Source organism: Onychomys torridus, chromosome 8 (assembly GCF_903995425.1).
Source record: "Onychomys torridus chromosome 8, mOncTor1.1, whole genome shotgun sequence".
NCBI classification, from domain to species: Eukaryota; Metazoa; Chordata; class Mammalia; order Rodentia; family Cricetidae; genus Onychomys; species Onychomys torridus.
In genome coordinates, this window is record NC_050450.1 from 102,735,311 (window position 1) to 102,751,373 (window position 16,063).

The following is a 16,063-nucleotide window of genomic DNA, read 5'->3' on the forward strand; positions in this document are numbered from 1 at the left end:
GGCAGTGGAAAGTTTAGGTGTCTTGCCGGCTCTTACCACACGAACATTCTCATCAAGACCAGCACTTTCTCTAGCCCCGCAGAGGACACGCCAAGGTTGTGCTCAGGGGGCTACTAAACAGACTTCCTGTCTGCTGTCTGCATGCTGGGTCCTCCAGGAAGCTACAGCCCCCACTTACAGCAGCACCATGAATTATTTAGTGTCTGCACCAGCCAGAGTGCTCTGACCTCATCCTCCTTGGGCCCCATGTGGCTCTGACCTCATCCTCCTTGAGGAAAGGTAGATGTTAATGGGCAGAAGTGGGGGTGGGTGGGTCTCATTGGGGTGTCGGTAATTGAGGGGGGGTACCAGCAGTCTCAAAGAGGTGGGCTCCGAGATTCAATTACCCTTGTAGCAGGAAGTGATTCTGCAGAGTGGAGATGTCTATGCATGGTATAGAAATCAAAGGGCGCTTACTAACTGTGGCCCTACACAGTTCTTTTGACCTTGGCCCAGACTCCTTTCATCTGTAAAACACAAGTGACGACCTTTCAGATTTACAAAAGAGCACTCAGGAAAATCAGTCACAGTCAAAGTGAAACAGTCAGTGTGTCCTCCCCAGACTAGCAGGCCTCCAGACTGCATCATTTGCTGTTCTAGGACTTGCACTGGGTCCCCAGAGTGGGTGCAATAGCTGGTTTGGGGGTTCAGGGTATATGTTGGTCTATCTTTTCAGTTTCCTGGTGTATAAGGCCTTGGTGGGTGGTCTAGTTGCACAAGAAATCCAAGTAGCCAGGCTGGAGGACTGGGACCAGACAGCTGCCCCCCAAGTACCTATAGGGGCAGCGAGAGGGGCAACCATGGTCCCTCTCCTTTATTAGGCGAAATCTGAGCTCTGAAGAAGTTGAGGCTTCAAATGGCCACTCCAGAGGGGTAGTAACTCTCTGGGCCACAGGACATCATCATCATGGCATGGCCTGACGAGGCTCTGTTAGTCTTGGAGTTGGGCTGGCACAGTAGCCCCTGCCCAAGGTCTGCAGAAAAACCAGGAGATGAAAGGTCACTGCAGGCCTGTTCCTTACACTGGAGCTGATGGGGGTAGGAGGCGCATCCTGGCCAGCTGTCTGCCTGCTGACTCCCCAGAAGCCAGGGCAAGGAAGAGATGCTCCTGGTACGTCCATAAAGAGGCAGAAACTCACATTATCCCCTTCCCCTCAAAGGGCATTTGAGGGTGCAAGGGGGCCAGACCTGGGAAGGTTTTACACTGAACCCCAATGGGGAGGTTCAGACAGGACCCTGCTGGATCTCCAGGGTGCTGGGCTCAGGAGATCTTCTGCCTCTCTCTCCCACTGCAAAGTCCCCCATTCTCTCGTAGGCTCTTGGGGTATCGGGAATTGGGGGAGGTGGCCTGAACATCTGGAACTCCACTGTCACTCTCCTTCTGGGGCCCGCCCCTTTGGTCCCCAGCAAATCCGAGACTGCCTTCTACTCCCATCTAAGCCCTGCCCTGATGCCCTGCAATCGGATCCCCTTGAGTGCCAGCCGGCGCCAGCTGTCCCTAGATGTCCCTGTGCCTGCCCAACCCTGGGTGAGGATGGGGGTGGGGGATGGGAAAAGGAGTGCGGGGTTGTTAGGGTAGCCCATGGTGCCCCCACCTTTCCTCATCCTTAGAGCCTGGGCTTGAGATGGTTCAGAAGCCTCTGTACCATCTGCTCCACCAGCCCAGGATCATGTAGGTCTCAGCCTAGTTCAAGGAAGCAGGTCCCTGTTCACAAAGAGGACCAATGCCTGGACCAGCCAGCCTGGGCAGGGAGCCCCTCCACTGTGCTGGCTGGACTTCAGAGGGCAGGCTCCTCAGCCTGGCACTACTGATATTTGGGAACGAAGACTATTCTTTTGGTGGTGGCTGTGTGTGGTAGGATGCTGAGTGGGGTTCTCTATCCACTGGCTGTCAGGATCACCACCAAGCCCCAGGTTGTGACAACCTAAAATGCTTGGAGATGTGGCAAATGTTGGTTATGACTGTCTAACCCTGGGGCCGAGGTCTGGTCACCTAGGGAGTTATACACACAGGGACCCTGGGATTCTGCTCTATTTCTGCCCTTCTTCTCTGCTGATGGGCAGCTTGGGAACCCTGACCTTTGGCTACAACACAGGCAACAAGTGATTGCCAGCTCCCTACTTCCTGCCTGGTGAACTGAGTTGTCTTAGGACAGGAACGCCAGTCACACAGGTTCGAGGAACGCCAGTCATACAGGTTCGTTTGCTGTGCACTGGATCAGGGTATCTGGGTCACCAGAAAGACCCGCAGTCAAGGCCCAAGTTCAGGGAGAGTCTGGGCAGCAGGTGTCCAGCCATAGGTCACAGCAGGGGGCAGGCCACACTTGGCTAAGCATAGCCACTGTCTGTGAACCCCAGGAGGATAAATATAATACCACCCAACACGCGTGTGCGCGCGTGCGCGTACACACACACACACACACACACACACACACACACACACACACAGAGTTGGGGTTTGTAGCCCAGCCGGATCTCCAGGCCTTGTAACAGGTTTTTTTTTGTTTTTTTGTTTTTGTTTGTTTTTCGAGACAGGGTTTCTCTGTATAGCTTTGCGCCTTTCCTGGATCTCACTCTGTAGCCCAGGCTGGCCTTGAACTCACAAAGATCCGCCTGCCTCTGCCTCCAGAGTGCTGGGATTAAAGGTGTGTGCCACCACTGCCCGGCTGTAACAGGTTCTTATAGGAGAGGCTAGTAGATTCGTGGGGGCAGGATGCTATTGGTACATACAGAGCCTACCCTACATGCAGAGAATTTCCAGGAGATTCCAATCTCAGACTCAAAGCAGATGGTTTTAGTAGCCCCCTAACCGCCATCTCCCCATATTCAGATACCTTTATTTGCACAAAAGGACTCTGGAAAGGAAGGTTGGGAAAATGAGATTCAAGTTCACATGTGTGAGGGTTAGGGCAGAGCAGGGAGAGGCTTTCACTGCCTTGCTCTTTCTCTCCCCCTTTTTCCCTCCCTCCCCTCCCTTTCTCCTTACTGTGAAAATAAACCATGAACTTAATTCTCTAATTCACTGCAGTGCTGGGGTAGAGTTCAAGGCCTTTGCACGGGAGTCAAGGGCATGACCACCAGCTCCAAGTCACCATTTTTAAATATAATTAATTTAATTTTATGTACATTGGCATAAGGGTGTCAGGTCCCCTGCAACTGGAGTTACAGACAATTGTGAGCTGCCACAGGGTTGCTGGAAATTGAACCTGGGTCCTCTGGAAGAACAGTCAGTGCTCTAACCGCTGAGCCATCTCTCCAGCCCCCAAATCACCATTAAAAAATTGTTTTTAAGTTACTTTTAATCATGTGTGTATGTATGTGCTTGTGAGTATGTACGCGTACATGCAGTGCCCTTGGAGCCCGGAGGCTTCGGATTCCCTGGAACTGGAGTTACTGGTGGTTGTAAACTGCTCACGGTGGGTGCTGGGAACCGAACTCGGGTCAGGTGGAAGGGCAGCATGGGCGCTTGGGGCTGGGGAAAAGAATGAAATGGCTCAGTGGTTAAAAGCATCTGCTGCCCGTGCAGAGGATGAAGCGGGAATGGGGCTCTGGCTCAAAGATAAGAACACAGCAGAGAAAGCTGGCTGAAGACATGTTCCGAGGAGTTGGGGTCTCAGCACCCACATCAGGATGCTCGTAGCTATTTGTAACTCAGCTCCAGGTGTTCTGGTGCTCCCTTCTGCTCTTCTGACCTCTGCAGGTTCTCCCTCCTCCCTCCCTCCTTCCCTCCCTCCTTACCCCCCACCATTCTAAAACAAAACAAAACAAAAACACATCAGCCGAGTAACAGCTTTTACAAAGGCTTGGGTATGGGCGTGGGATTCAGTTGTGGGGTAAAAAGGGCCAGACAACCTAAGCCTGTGCCCTGCCCCCTCCAGACACATCCCATGTATGGACATCCTGGAATTATTTATTTATTTATTTATTTATTTTTATTGTTATTATTATTATTATTATTATTATTATTATTGGTTTTTTGAGACAGGGTTTCTCTGTAGCTTTGGAGGCTGTCCTGGCACTTGCTTTGTAGACCAGGCTGGCCTGGAACTCACAGAGATCCACCTGCCTCTGCCTCCTGAGTGCTGGGATTAAAGGTGTGCGCCACGACCGCCCGGCTATTTTTATTTTTTTAAAGATAGGTTCTCGTGCATCTCAGGCTGGCCTGGAACTCAATATGTAGCCAAGGATGCAAGGATGGCCTTGAACTCCTGACCTTTTTGCTTCCACTTTCTGAGTGCTGGGATTAGAAGTGTGCATCACCATTGCTGGTGTATGTAGTGCTGGAGATGGAACCCAGGGCTTTGTGCACGCTAGGCAAAGACTTTATCATCTAGCTACATCCCCAGCAACCCTTCTGGAATTTTCAAGAGCTCTCTGTCCATTGTCCTCTAGAATGTCTCAAGGGGACAGAGATCCAGTAGGTTGCCTGCCACTCCTCTGTGTCTGATAGAAAAGCTATCCTCAGTGTCTCTGGAGATCACTGGGGTTCTGATTTTAACAGCAATTTTCACCTTTTAAGGGAATCTTTTTTTCCTTGTCTTTGTTTACATGTTTCCTACTCCCGGAAAGGAGAAGTTGTTGCATTTTTATCTCCATGACCCTATCTTTGGGCCCAGAGCCTGGCATAACAAGGGCGGCCATGAAATATTTGTTAAACAAATAAACAAGGCCTGGGTGTCAAGTGCCACCTGGTGGAGACAACAAGTCTGGTGGCATCTCAGACGCCAGCTAGATGGGTGGACCTGCAGATGTGTGTCCTGGTGCTGCTGTTTGACTCAGGGTCAAGGGTGGGGTCAGATGAGGCAATAGAGTGAGGGTAAGGATGAGGCTCTGCCCACTTTAGACATGTAAGATGTCATGGACACTAGCCCCCTGGAGCATGTAGCTCTGCAGGCCTGTCCTCCCCAATTCCTTCTGCCTTGCTTACAACCTTGAGATTACATTCCTAAAGCTAGCCCCCAAGGTCCATCCCTTTATTTGGCCAATTCCTCCTCCTGAGGCTATCAAGGTCCAGCTATCAAAATATTGAAGTCCAGCAATCAAAAGCCCCTTTTGGCTCACCTAATTAACCTGACCAATCAAAATTAAATACCTTATCCTACCATGGACTTTCCCATTTTACCTTTGTAAGTCACCATTTGTGTACGGACCATGTCCGTCTCCTCTCCGTGATGTACCTCTGTAAACATGGGGGTGGGTCATGTTCTAAAGGCCTTAGAGGGGTTAGAGAGACAGCTCAGTTGGTAAAGTACTCACCAACTGAGGGCTCGAGTTCTATCCCCACAGAAAGCTGGGAATGACAGGTAGGTGGATCTCTGTGAGTTCGAGGCCAGCCTGGTCTACAGATCAAGTTTCAGGACATCGAAAGCTACACAAAGAAACCCTGTCTCAAAAAACCAAAACCAAACCAAACCAAAATAAGACAAAAAAATGCCGGGCATGGGGTGCCTGTAACCCCAGTTCTGGGGAAGCAGAAAGGAGGATCCCTGGAGGCTATCTGGCAAGCCACCCTAATCTAATTGATGAGCCTCAGTTTCTAGACCCTGTGGATCCCCCCTTCACTCCCTCAAAAAATCCTAAAGGTGGGCAACACTGAGGAACTGTCACTAGGGTTGACCTGTGGACTCCACCTGGACACTCACACATATGCACCTGCACCTGCACACACGTGTGCATTCACTCACATTTGAACAGACCACACATACAAACTAACTAATTAAATAATGACAATGGACATAGCAATAACTACAAACCCTTCTGGACCTTGGAGCCTATAAATTGATAGCATCCTTATTCCAATTTGTAGGAGGAAAAGCTGAGGCTCAGAAGGGTTAGAGATTCAGCCAACGTCACAGAGCTTATTTGAGACAGGGTAGGATTCAAAACCCAGGCTACTCTGGGTGTGGTGGTGCACGTTTTTAATCCCTGCACTCGGGAGGTAAAGTCAGGTGCACCTATGTGAGTGTGAGACCAGCCTGGTCTACAAAATGAGTTCTAGGCTAGGCATCGATACATAGTGAAACCCTGTCTCAATAAACAAACAAACAAACAAACAAACCCAAACCCCTAGGTTATGCCTTTCATCCCTTGGAGCATTCATTCATTTCTTGGTTCATTCATTTTCAGAACTAGTCTCTCGGCCCTGCCAGGAGTTTCCAGTTGTAGCTGGGACACTGGGTCTCACAAGCTCAGCCTTTTTTGTCACGTGAAGTCTTCCCTGTAGGACGTCTGTCTTCTCTGGAGACACTTCTGGTGATCTGGTGGTGAGAGGGAGGGATTCCTGCATTAGAACCAACAACTGACTTCCATGGTCCCACGTGGCCCCCCCCCCCCCCCCCCCCCCAACTGCCCTTGCTCTCTTTCAGCCTCCCCCCTCCCCCTTTATCAGAGGCTCCGTCCAGCCCTTAGTTCAGAATCTCCAGGAGCAGCTGGTTAGGTTATTTGGGTGGGAACTGGTTCAAGCACAGGTGGGTTTTTCTCTTTTCCTTTCCTTTTCTTTCTTTTTAATAGGTGAGCAAACATTTGTTTAGAAAAAGGGAGAAAATAACTCCAAAGAGTGGGAGGGGATTCAAAAGAGAAACATCTTTGTTGTTGTTTCTGGTTTTTGAGATCAGGCCTCAAGTAGCCCAGGCTGGCTTCAAACTTGCTATGTAGTAGAGGATATATAATCCTAGCTCCAACTCCTAAATGCTAGGATTATAAATGTGTACCACATGCCTGGAAAAATGTTAGATGCTTGTATCTTTTTCTTTCCTTCCTTCCTTCCTTCCTTCTTTCCTCCCTCCGTCCCTCCGTCCCTCCCTCCCTCCCTTTCTTCCTCCCTCCCTCCCTCCCTTCCTCCCTCCCTCCCTTCCTTCCTTCCTTCCTTCCTTCCTTCTTTCCTTCTTTCTTTCCTTCCTTTCTTTTCTGTAGCCCATTTGGCCTAGAACTTGCTGTGAGACCTCAGCAGGCCTTGAACTCATGAATCTCCTGTCTCAGCCTCCTGAGTGCTGCTAGAATTACAGGCCTGAACCAGCATGCCTGGCTGGGCATGGATACTGTTTAAAAGCTGCCCCCCCCCAAAAAAAAGGGGCTCGAGAGATGGTTCAGGAGTTAAGAGCACTGACTGCTCTTCCAGAGGATCTGAGTTCAGTTCCCACATGGCAGCTCACACCTGTGTGTAACTCCAGTTTCAGGGGACCCCAACACCTATGGCAAAAACACATATGCACATAAAAATAAAATAAAATAAAACATAGTTTAAAGAAAAAGCTCCCCAAAGGATCCAGGCGTGCACCTGGATCTGGGTTCCTGCCAATGTAAGCAACTGTGGTTCGAGGGACTGGGAAGTGGGACTCTACTCCACCACACAGAACCCTGCCCAGCTGGTCACTTCTCCATTTTGAGAGTGGAACCTCTCATTTCTGAAAATGGGAAAGCTTAACAGCATTTAAAGTCGCCTCCTTGGGCCCCTTACCCTGCAGTCAAAACACATTCTTTTTTTTTTCTTAAAGATTTATTTATTTTATTTCATGTGCATTGGTGTTTTGACTGCATGTATGTGTATGTGAGGGGGGGGGGCAGATCCTCTGGAACTGGAGTTACAGACAGTTGTGAGCTGCCACATGGGTGCTGGGATTGGAACCAGGGTCCTCTGGAAGGAGCAGTCAGTGCTCTTAACTGCTGAGCCATCTCTCCAGCCCCAAAACACATTCTTTTCTTTTTTTTTTTTCTTTTTTGGTGTGTGTGTGTGTGTGTGTGTGTGTGTGTGTGTGTGTGTGTGTGTGACAAGGGTTTCTCTTGCACATAGCTTTGGAGCCTTTCCTGGAACTCACTCTGTAGCCCAGGCTGGCCTCAAACTCACAGAGATCCACCTGCTTCTGCCTCTCCGAGTGCTGGGATTAAAGGCGTGCACCACCACTGCCCAGCTCCAAAACACATTCTTAAGGAGTGTTTCTGTATTGGCAGCCTTGGAGTATTAGGCATTGAACCCAAAGCCCAGTTTACAGACCAAATCAAGTCTTGCAAGGAGTGGAGGGCAGGTCAGTGTGACCCATGTCCTTGCATTTCCTTCTCAGTCCCCCAGGAAGAGAAGCAGGGGTTCCCCCTGTGCTGCACTTACAGCCCAGCCCCTCTTCTGGAGTAGTCCAACAGGCAAGGAACAGCTCAGCACTCTGCTCACCCTACAAGTGTGTGGGTCTTAGAGATACTGGTCCCGCTGGGACCGGAGTACCCTTGATTTCACTGGCTGCTAGACAGGAGCCTGAGAGACTCCAGAGCCAGAGCCTCAGTGTCCAGCACCCTCCAGTCTGGCTTTTAAGTCTGCTCTCACCCTCTCCTTCAGGGAGCCTCAAGAGCTCTTCCCAGTGTCTGAGGCCTTCTGGTTTGGCAGGATGTGGGATGGAAGACTTCAGAGGCATTAATGCCATACACGTACCCGGACAGACCTGCAGTTCCTTTACAAGTTTCCACTTGCTCAGGAGAGCAGAAATTCCAGGAGTGGCCAGCAGATGGCGACAGGGACTGCTTATGGCTGGCTGGCTGGGCTCTTATCTAGAGTCCAAGGAAGCACCTTCCCCCTCTCCCTCTCTTCCTTCCTTCCTTCCTTCCTTCCTTCCTTCCTTCCTTCCTTCCTTCCTTCCTTCCTTCCTTCCTTCCTTCCTTCCTTCCTTTCCTCCCTCCCTCCCTCCCTCCCTCCTTCCTTCCTTCTCTCTTTTTTTTTTTTTTTTTTTTTTTTTAAAGACAGGGTCTCACTATGCAGCTGTCTCTATGTAGACCAGGTTGGCCTCAAACTCACAGAGATCCCCCTGCCTCTGCCTCCCCCAGTGCTGGGATTAAAGGTGTGCACCACCACACCTGTCAGAAGCTTCTTTTCCACTGAGCTGTGGACCATACAGACTCCACAGCCGGTGGCCACAGCCTGAATTGCAGTCACCGGTCCTGGTTCCCTGGGGAATCACAGGGCAACAGATAGACCTCCCCGGGTAGTGCACACTCCACCACCTGCCTGTTCTTAGCTTCCGCCACCTGGTCCATCCCAGGTTCATTTCACTCAGACCCAGTTCCTGTTCACTCTCTTCCTCTTCCCTGAGTCTTTAGGGTCCTCATCTGGGATGAGGCTGTAGCGTGCGGCCCTCTGAGCATAACAGCAGCCCTCTTCAGAGCAGCCACGTCAACTGCCAGAGACTCTCGAGAGGAGGCTATTAGTCAGCTGTGCCGGAGATCGCCTTCAATCCCAGTGCTTGGGAAGCAGAGGTAGGTGGATCTCTGTGAGTTCCGGGCTGGCTAGGGCAACATATTGAGACATTGTCTTAAAAAGATAAAAGGAGATAAAACATTGAGCTGTTGCTGGGCTTCATGGCACACACCTTTACTGCCAGAACTCTGGAGGTAGAGGCAAGCTGATCTCTGAGGTTGAGGCTATCCTGGTCTACAGAGCGAATTCCAGGACAGCCAGAGCTACACAGAGAAACCTTGTCTCAAAAACAAACAAGAAAATTGAACTGTTAACTGCTGATATTTCCTCACAGAAGTCTCTCTCTCTCTCTCTCTCTCTCTCTCTCTCTCTCTCTCTCTCTGTGTGTGTGTGTGTGTGTGTGTGTGTGTGTGTGTGTGTGTGTGTGAAGGATCCCTGGCCTTCATTTCCAGCCATTTGGATTTAATTCTTTGATCATTGCACATGACCTGGTGGTCTCTAGAGGAGCTAGTGTATGTACACTGTGGAAGGCTAACTGAAGAGGGTCAGGGAGGGGAGGGTGGAAAGGGTGGAGGGTGGGGGAGTTGGGGCTCCATCGATGCAGCTATGGGAAAGTTGTCTATGCTGGGGAGATACTTTCCAGAGATGTGGCTGGCTGCTTTAGGGTCATACAGGCTCCTGTAAGAAACCCCTCACTCTGCTCCCTAAGGAAGCCCAGCAGACTCTCTGCTTCTCCAAGTTGGACTTTTGTGGACTTTGCTTCACTTGGCTGGTGATGAGATGTAAGGAGCTTGTCTCTGCCAGGGAAGAGTTCTGGAAACAGACAGCTACAGGGAGATGGGCCAGATGGAGGCAGGTAGGCAGGCAGGCAAGAGTTAGAGCAGGCAGGACTCGACCTCACAGGAGTCCAGCTAGAGTCAGTATTCATTTCCATTGGTCACACTGAGAAGGAGCCCTCCCCTCCGTGCTGACTACTGCACTGCCTCCTGGCTGTTTGGAGAATGAGGAGTCCTCTTCCTTCCTGGAGGGCATTAATGGCTTTGGTCCAGTGTTGTGGGAGGTACGGAGGTTCTTGTGCTCACAGATAAGTGCTAGGGAAACCTTTTTTTTTTTTTTTTTTTTATGACAAGGCTTCTCTGTGTAACCCTGGCTGTCCTGAAACTTGCTGAAACTTGCTTCATAGACCAGGCTGGCCTCAAACTCAGAGATCTGCCTGCCCCTGCCTCCCCAGTTCTGGGATTAAAGGTGTGCACCACTACCGCTGGGCTGAAAACAAGAATGTTAAACACACAGGTTGACTTTTCAAAGGGAGGGATGTATAATCTGTTTTCCACCCAGACGGTTGGGTCAGATGTGGTTAATAGCCTGGTGACTTTTGCACCATCTGTATGGTCAAGACTACACCAGATCCTTCCTCAGACTCTTATCATAAGCTTGTCAATCTACAGAACCCATCTTATGGAAAATATCACATGTACTTTTCACAGAGTTTCAGTGTACTCACGTCTTGAGCTTTATTGTGCACATAGGATTGAATGAATTATCACCAGGAAAATTTTCATCAAATTGTGCTGTGTTTATGCCTAAAATAAACTATTAGGGGTCAGATTCCTGAAGTTTGAACCCACACTGACTACTTATTCATGTTGTACCTAAATACCTTATAACTTCCCGTGGATCAATACTCTGCTGGCCATGGTGATGGTGGCCACGGAGGTGCATACCACCCCCCACCCCCCACCCCCTGCCACGCATCTCTGGGTTTCTTCCAGCTCTGTAAGCAGAAGAGAAGTAGCCCTTTGGAGCACTCACTACAGGTCAGGGTGGGAAGGTTCCCAAAAGGACAGCAACCTCAGGAATGAGGAGAACAGTGCTAAGCTGTATGGTGGGGTCTGGGGAGGGGGGGTCTCTTTCCTGCCTTGTATGCAAAAGGGACTTTGGATTTAGTTTTGAAACATTTAACCATAGGGTTGGAGATGTAGCTCAGTTGGGAGAGCACTTACCCAGCATGCATAAAGCTCTAGGTTGGAACTTTAGCATCTCATAAAATTGGACATGGTGGTGCATGCCTATAATCCCAGCATTCATAGGGTAGAGGCAGGAATATCAGAAGTTCAAAGGTAACCTGAGCTACAAGCTGAGTTCAAGGCCATTTGGGGATATGAAAAAACGAAGTCTCCCACTAATAAAAGAAAATGTATTAGTTATCAGTGGACTTGGGGATGCAAGTTTGTGATCCCACCTCCTTAGGAAGCTGGAACAGATGAAATACAAAGTTCAAAGTCTCTCTAGGAAGTTTAGTGAGACACACACACACACACACACACACACACACACACACACACACACACTCTCTCTCTCTCTCTCTCTCTCTCTCTCTCTCTCTCAAAGTAAAGCCCAGAGGTCCTACAGAACCCTTCTGTGGTATGATGAGACTCTAGGTTCACCCTTGAATACTATATAGGCGAAATTAGCTAGAATTTAAAACCACTGGCTTTCTTCAGAATTTAGTGGTTAGGCCATCTCTGGAGTGTCAACAAGCCGCCTAGACAATCAGGTTAGAATCACTGGCCAAAGCCAGATATTCATGCAGTGATCTGAACTGATTCTGACTGGGTCATCCCGTATCCACCCTCCCTGTCTCCTACCAGATCAGGGACAAGGGCTGACAAGAAAGAGTTTGCATTTGTCTAGTGTCTTCTACAAAGAAGCTTGGGTAGCCTGGGTAGCCTAACCCTCCGTTGAGAAGGAAGAAGGAAATAGCAGTGGTTGTCATGGTGCTGAAGCCTTGGGAGCCAGTCACTTCCTGTGAGGCTTTCTACTTTCCTTCCCTCACTTGCCCAACCTGGCTCCCCCACTGTGCGCCTCTGATGGCAGCCGAGACCCTCCCCGCTGCTTCTTTTCCATCCAAGTCTCCCACATCCTGTGTGGTCCCTTTCCCAGGGGTCATGGCAGGGGAATTGGGGGCTAATATGACAGATGTGGAATCTTGCAAGTAAGTCATCTAGTTTGAGTAGAGATAAACATAGGCGTGTGACTGGCCTCAAACTTGTGATCCTCCTGCATCAGCCTCCTAAGTGCTAGGATCACAGGCATGTGTGTCACACCCGTCTGATTTCCTTTTTAGCTTTCTAAAGACCCATGAAGTGGGCAGAGTGAGGAGTAGGGCTTCTATTTTGCATATGAGAAATCTGAGTGAGGACACCACACACACCCCGCCCCCCACTCCAGCTCCTAGCTCTGCCTTTCCCTTCCCTTCCAAGATGCCTCATTGTCACAGTTGAGGGATCTCCCAGAGGCAGAGGTACCACTTGCTCCTTACCCATTCTGTGGAGGGAGTCCTGACCACTCTCCATGTCTCAGAAGAGACATGAGCTCAGGGCTGGGAATAGTCATTCTCTCAGATACTGCCATCTTTGTGCATCTTAGGTTAGATGCATGTGTAAGCGCATATAAGGTGATGGTCAGTGGCTGGATGCTGCCATTGCATCTACTTCCAGGTGCACAGACCACCTAACTGTCTGGACCTGTGAGGAACAGTGATGTAGGTGAAGTGGACCGGTCTCAAGGGCTCAGCTGATGACTTCTTGCGGTGATACCATTTATCCTCAGACTATGAGACCAACAAATCCCACAAGTTGTTTTTGTCATAAAAAAAGAAAACATATAAACAGAAGTTATACAACCTTACCATCTGCTGGCCTACAGACCCCCTTTCCTCCCTGCCATCACAACACCCAGGACTAGGAGTGTGCTGGTTTCAAAGAAAATGGCCCCCAAAGGGAGTGCCACTATTAGCAGGTGTGGCCTTGTTGGAGTAGGTATGGTCTTGTTGGAGGAAGTGTGTCACTGTGGGGCGGGCTTTGAGGTCTCTTTTCTCAAGCTTCATTTATTGTGACAGTTAGTCGACTTCCTGCAGCCTCTGGTCAAGATGTAGCCAGCACCACATCTGCCTGCACACTGCCAAGCTCCCCATCATGATGATAATGGACTAAACCTCTGAAACTGTAAGCCAGCCACCCCAATTAAATGTTTTCTTTGTAAGAGTTGCTGTGGCTGTGGTGTCTCTTCACAGCAATAAAAAAACCCTAAGACAAGGAGGGACCTATCACGGCCATCGTCACCAGCTGGGGGCCAAGGGACACATTGGACATGGGTTCAAGTCGCCTGGGTTCCTTCAGGATCTGCCAGCCAAGGTTAATATCCCAGAGATGGGCAGGATGGTGGGACAAAGAAAGGCAGGTAGGTCTAAAAGAGGCAGGCCAGGCCGGATGGTGTGGAGTGGCCTTGGCAGCTGAGGGCAACCCAGACTTCCCAGTCCTAAGGCCGTCCAGAGGAAGTCGCCTCTTTAGGGCTTGTCTCAGGTAGTCTGTGTCTTTGCCTCTGTGTCAGCTTTCACAAATCCCAAGTTGTATACACTGGGGTCACAGCAGAAGCACTCACACATTAGGGTGTACAGGGAAGACCGTTCCTTCTGCTTTTCTTGGGTACTCATGTGGCCACAGAGCTTTTCTTCCTACCATGGGAAACAGCCACACAAACCCGCTTCCTGTTTCCCAGTGCTTGCTTGGGGCCCAGCCTCTGACTCGCACTGGGACACTCAAAGGCTCAAAGCCATCCCTGGAATCCTTGGAGATATGCAAAGAAAGGATTGTTGATCCCAGAAAGAGGTGAGCAGGAGAGCACCTCATCCCAGATACAGAGAACGCCAATGGACCCAAAAAAGAATTCTGTCAAGTCCAGCATGGTGAACCCATGACTTTATTATGGTTACTTACAGAGGCATGGGTGATTCAAAGAGGTGAGACCATGCGGAAGTTCCCCCCCCCCCCCCCCGGGTGACTTACAGACACTGAGGAGGAGTTCCACCCACAGCACAGATAACCCAAGAAAAGCTGCAGAGGCCCTGGACAACTGGTATAACTTAAAATAGCTGCAGCAGGAAAAGACCCAGAGAAGTATTTCCCTCTTCTATAATTGAGGAAGAAGGATAGGGTGAAGGCTCCTGAGCCTGCCCCTATCTCTGTGCAGGAATGCCAGTTGACCTGATCTCCTGAGGGTCTTGGGCAGGTTGATTATAGCCTCACTAATCCAAAATGGCAGGCACATTCAGCCCGGGGAAACAGCAACACAGGAACACCTCCACACCTTTTCTGGGGGTCGTCCAATGTGCAGGAGTCAATGGCCCCAATCTGTCACCTCAGCACCCTTCCTCAATGTCATCTACCTTGAGTCCATCCTGAGAAGAAGCTCTAGCCAAAGGGGAGGGCTCCCCAAAGAAGGGCTGAGCCTTGTGGTCCTCAGGTTCTTCTCCCACATCAGGTCTAGTGATGGGCATCAGGAACTTGTGAGGGAGCATTGATTCCTTGGTACCTCAATGTCCTGTGGTGATTTTCTACCATTCTGTGTCTTCCTTTGTGTCTTTGGGCTGCTTGTCAGGGTTGTTCGATGGATTAGATATGGCAGAGATGGGCTCAGACCAGCTCCTCTTTACAATAGTTCAAGGAAAATAGCCTCCAGGAGATGCTTCACAATGCATCCTCCTCCCATTGGATCTAATGCTCCTATTGCCTTTCACTAAAAATGGAGTCGTTTCCTCTTGGGAGGAGATGAGCCTAGGACATTAAGGGACACTCACATTCAAGTATCCTCACAATTACTACACCACTCATTCCCACAGATGTCATTGCTGACCTTTTCCATAAGCCATGGGATCTCTGTGTGGGCATGAGTGTGTGCAGGTGTATATTCCTGTGTTCGAGTGTGTGGAAGGCAGAGGAGGTCCAGTGTCTTCCTCTATTGCTCTTCATGTTATTTCCCCGAGATAGCATCTCTCACTGAACCTGGAACTCACCATTTTTGACTAGACTGTTGGCCAGCAAGCCCCAGGGATCCTGTCTCTATATCATCCCCACCCTCAGATACATGCTGTGGGAAACAAGGCCCTAACTCTGTGATAAATTACAGACACTAGTGAAAGTGAGGCAGTTTTTAATAATCTGCACAAAGGGGTGCCAGCATGGAGAAAAGGCAAAGATGGCTGGTGCACTGATTTGGCATAAGATGGTCCCCAGTTCCAGACCACTTTTCCATAGGCTAGTACCTTAGACAGTCACAATCTTCACATTCTTCCAGCATAGCCCCCCCCCCCCCACTCTATTGGTTCAGGATGCAAAGCTTTGTCTAATGAATATCCTGGAGCATGAGACTGCCTCCTTTTTCCTAATGCTGAGCTCATTCACCTAGCAACTTCCCATCTCCCAGAGTTTTGAGACAAGCAGGCACTTTGAGACACCAGCTATCGGGGAGAGGAGCCTAGCTTTGCCTGCATACCTGTGGCTTCTTTTTATGAGCTCTGAGCATGCCTCATACTGAGAATGGACCATCAGGATTTATTTCTTACAGTGTCACCATGTCCAGATTTTTACATGGGTGCTGGGGACCCGAACTCAGGTCCTCACGCTTGCACAACAAGCATTCTTACCACTGAGCCATCTTCCCAGCACCCCCACTTCTTTCTTGAGTCTGGCTCTCACGTAGCCTGGGCTAGACTCAGACTCTCTATATAGCAAGAATGACCTCGAACAGCTGATCCTCCTGCCTCAACCTCCCAAGATCTGGAATTATGGGTCTGTGCTCATCACAGCCAGTTTACAAACCATGGGTTTTGCTCAGGGTCATTCAGATACAAGTGAACCAGCCACACGAGTGCCTAGTCTCCTTTTTCTCTGTCTAGCCTGGGTGTTCAAGCCCACAGCAGTGCCTTTGGATCATAGGACATCTTGAGGGGGTGTCCACATTTCTGTGACTCTTACAGTGATCAGGCTATGTAAACCACCAAGTAGGACT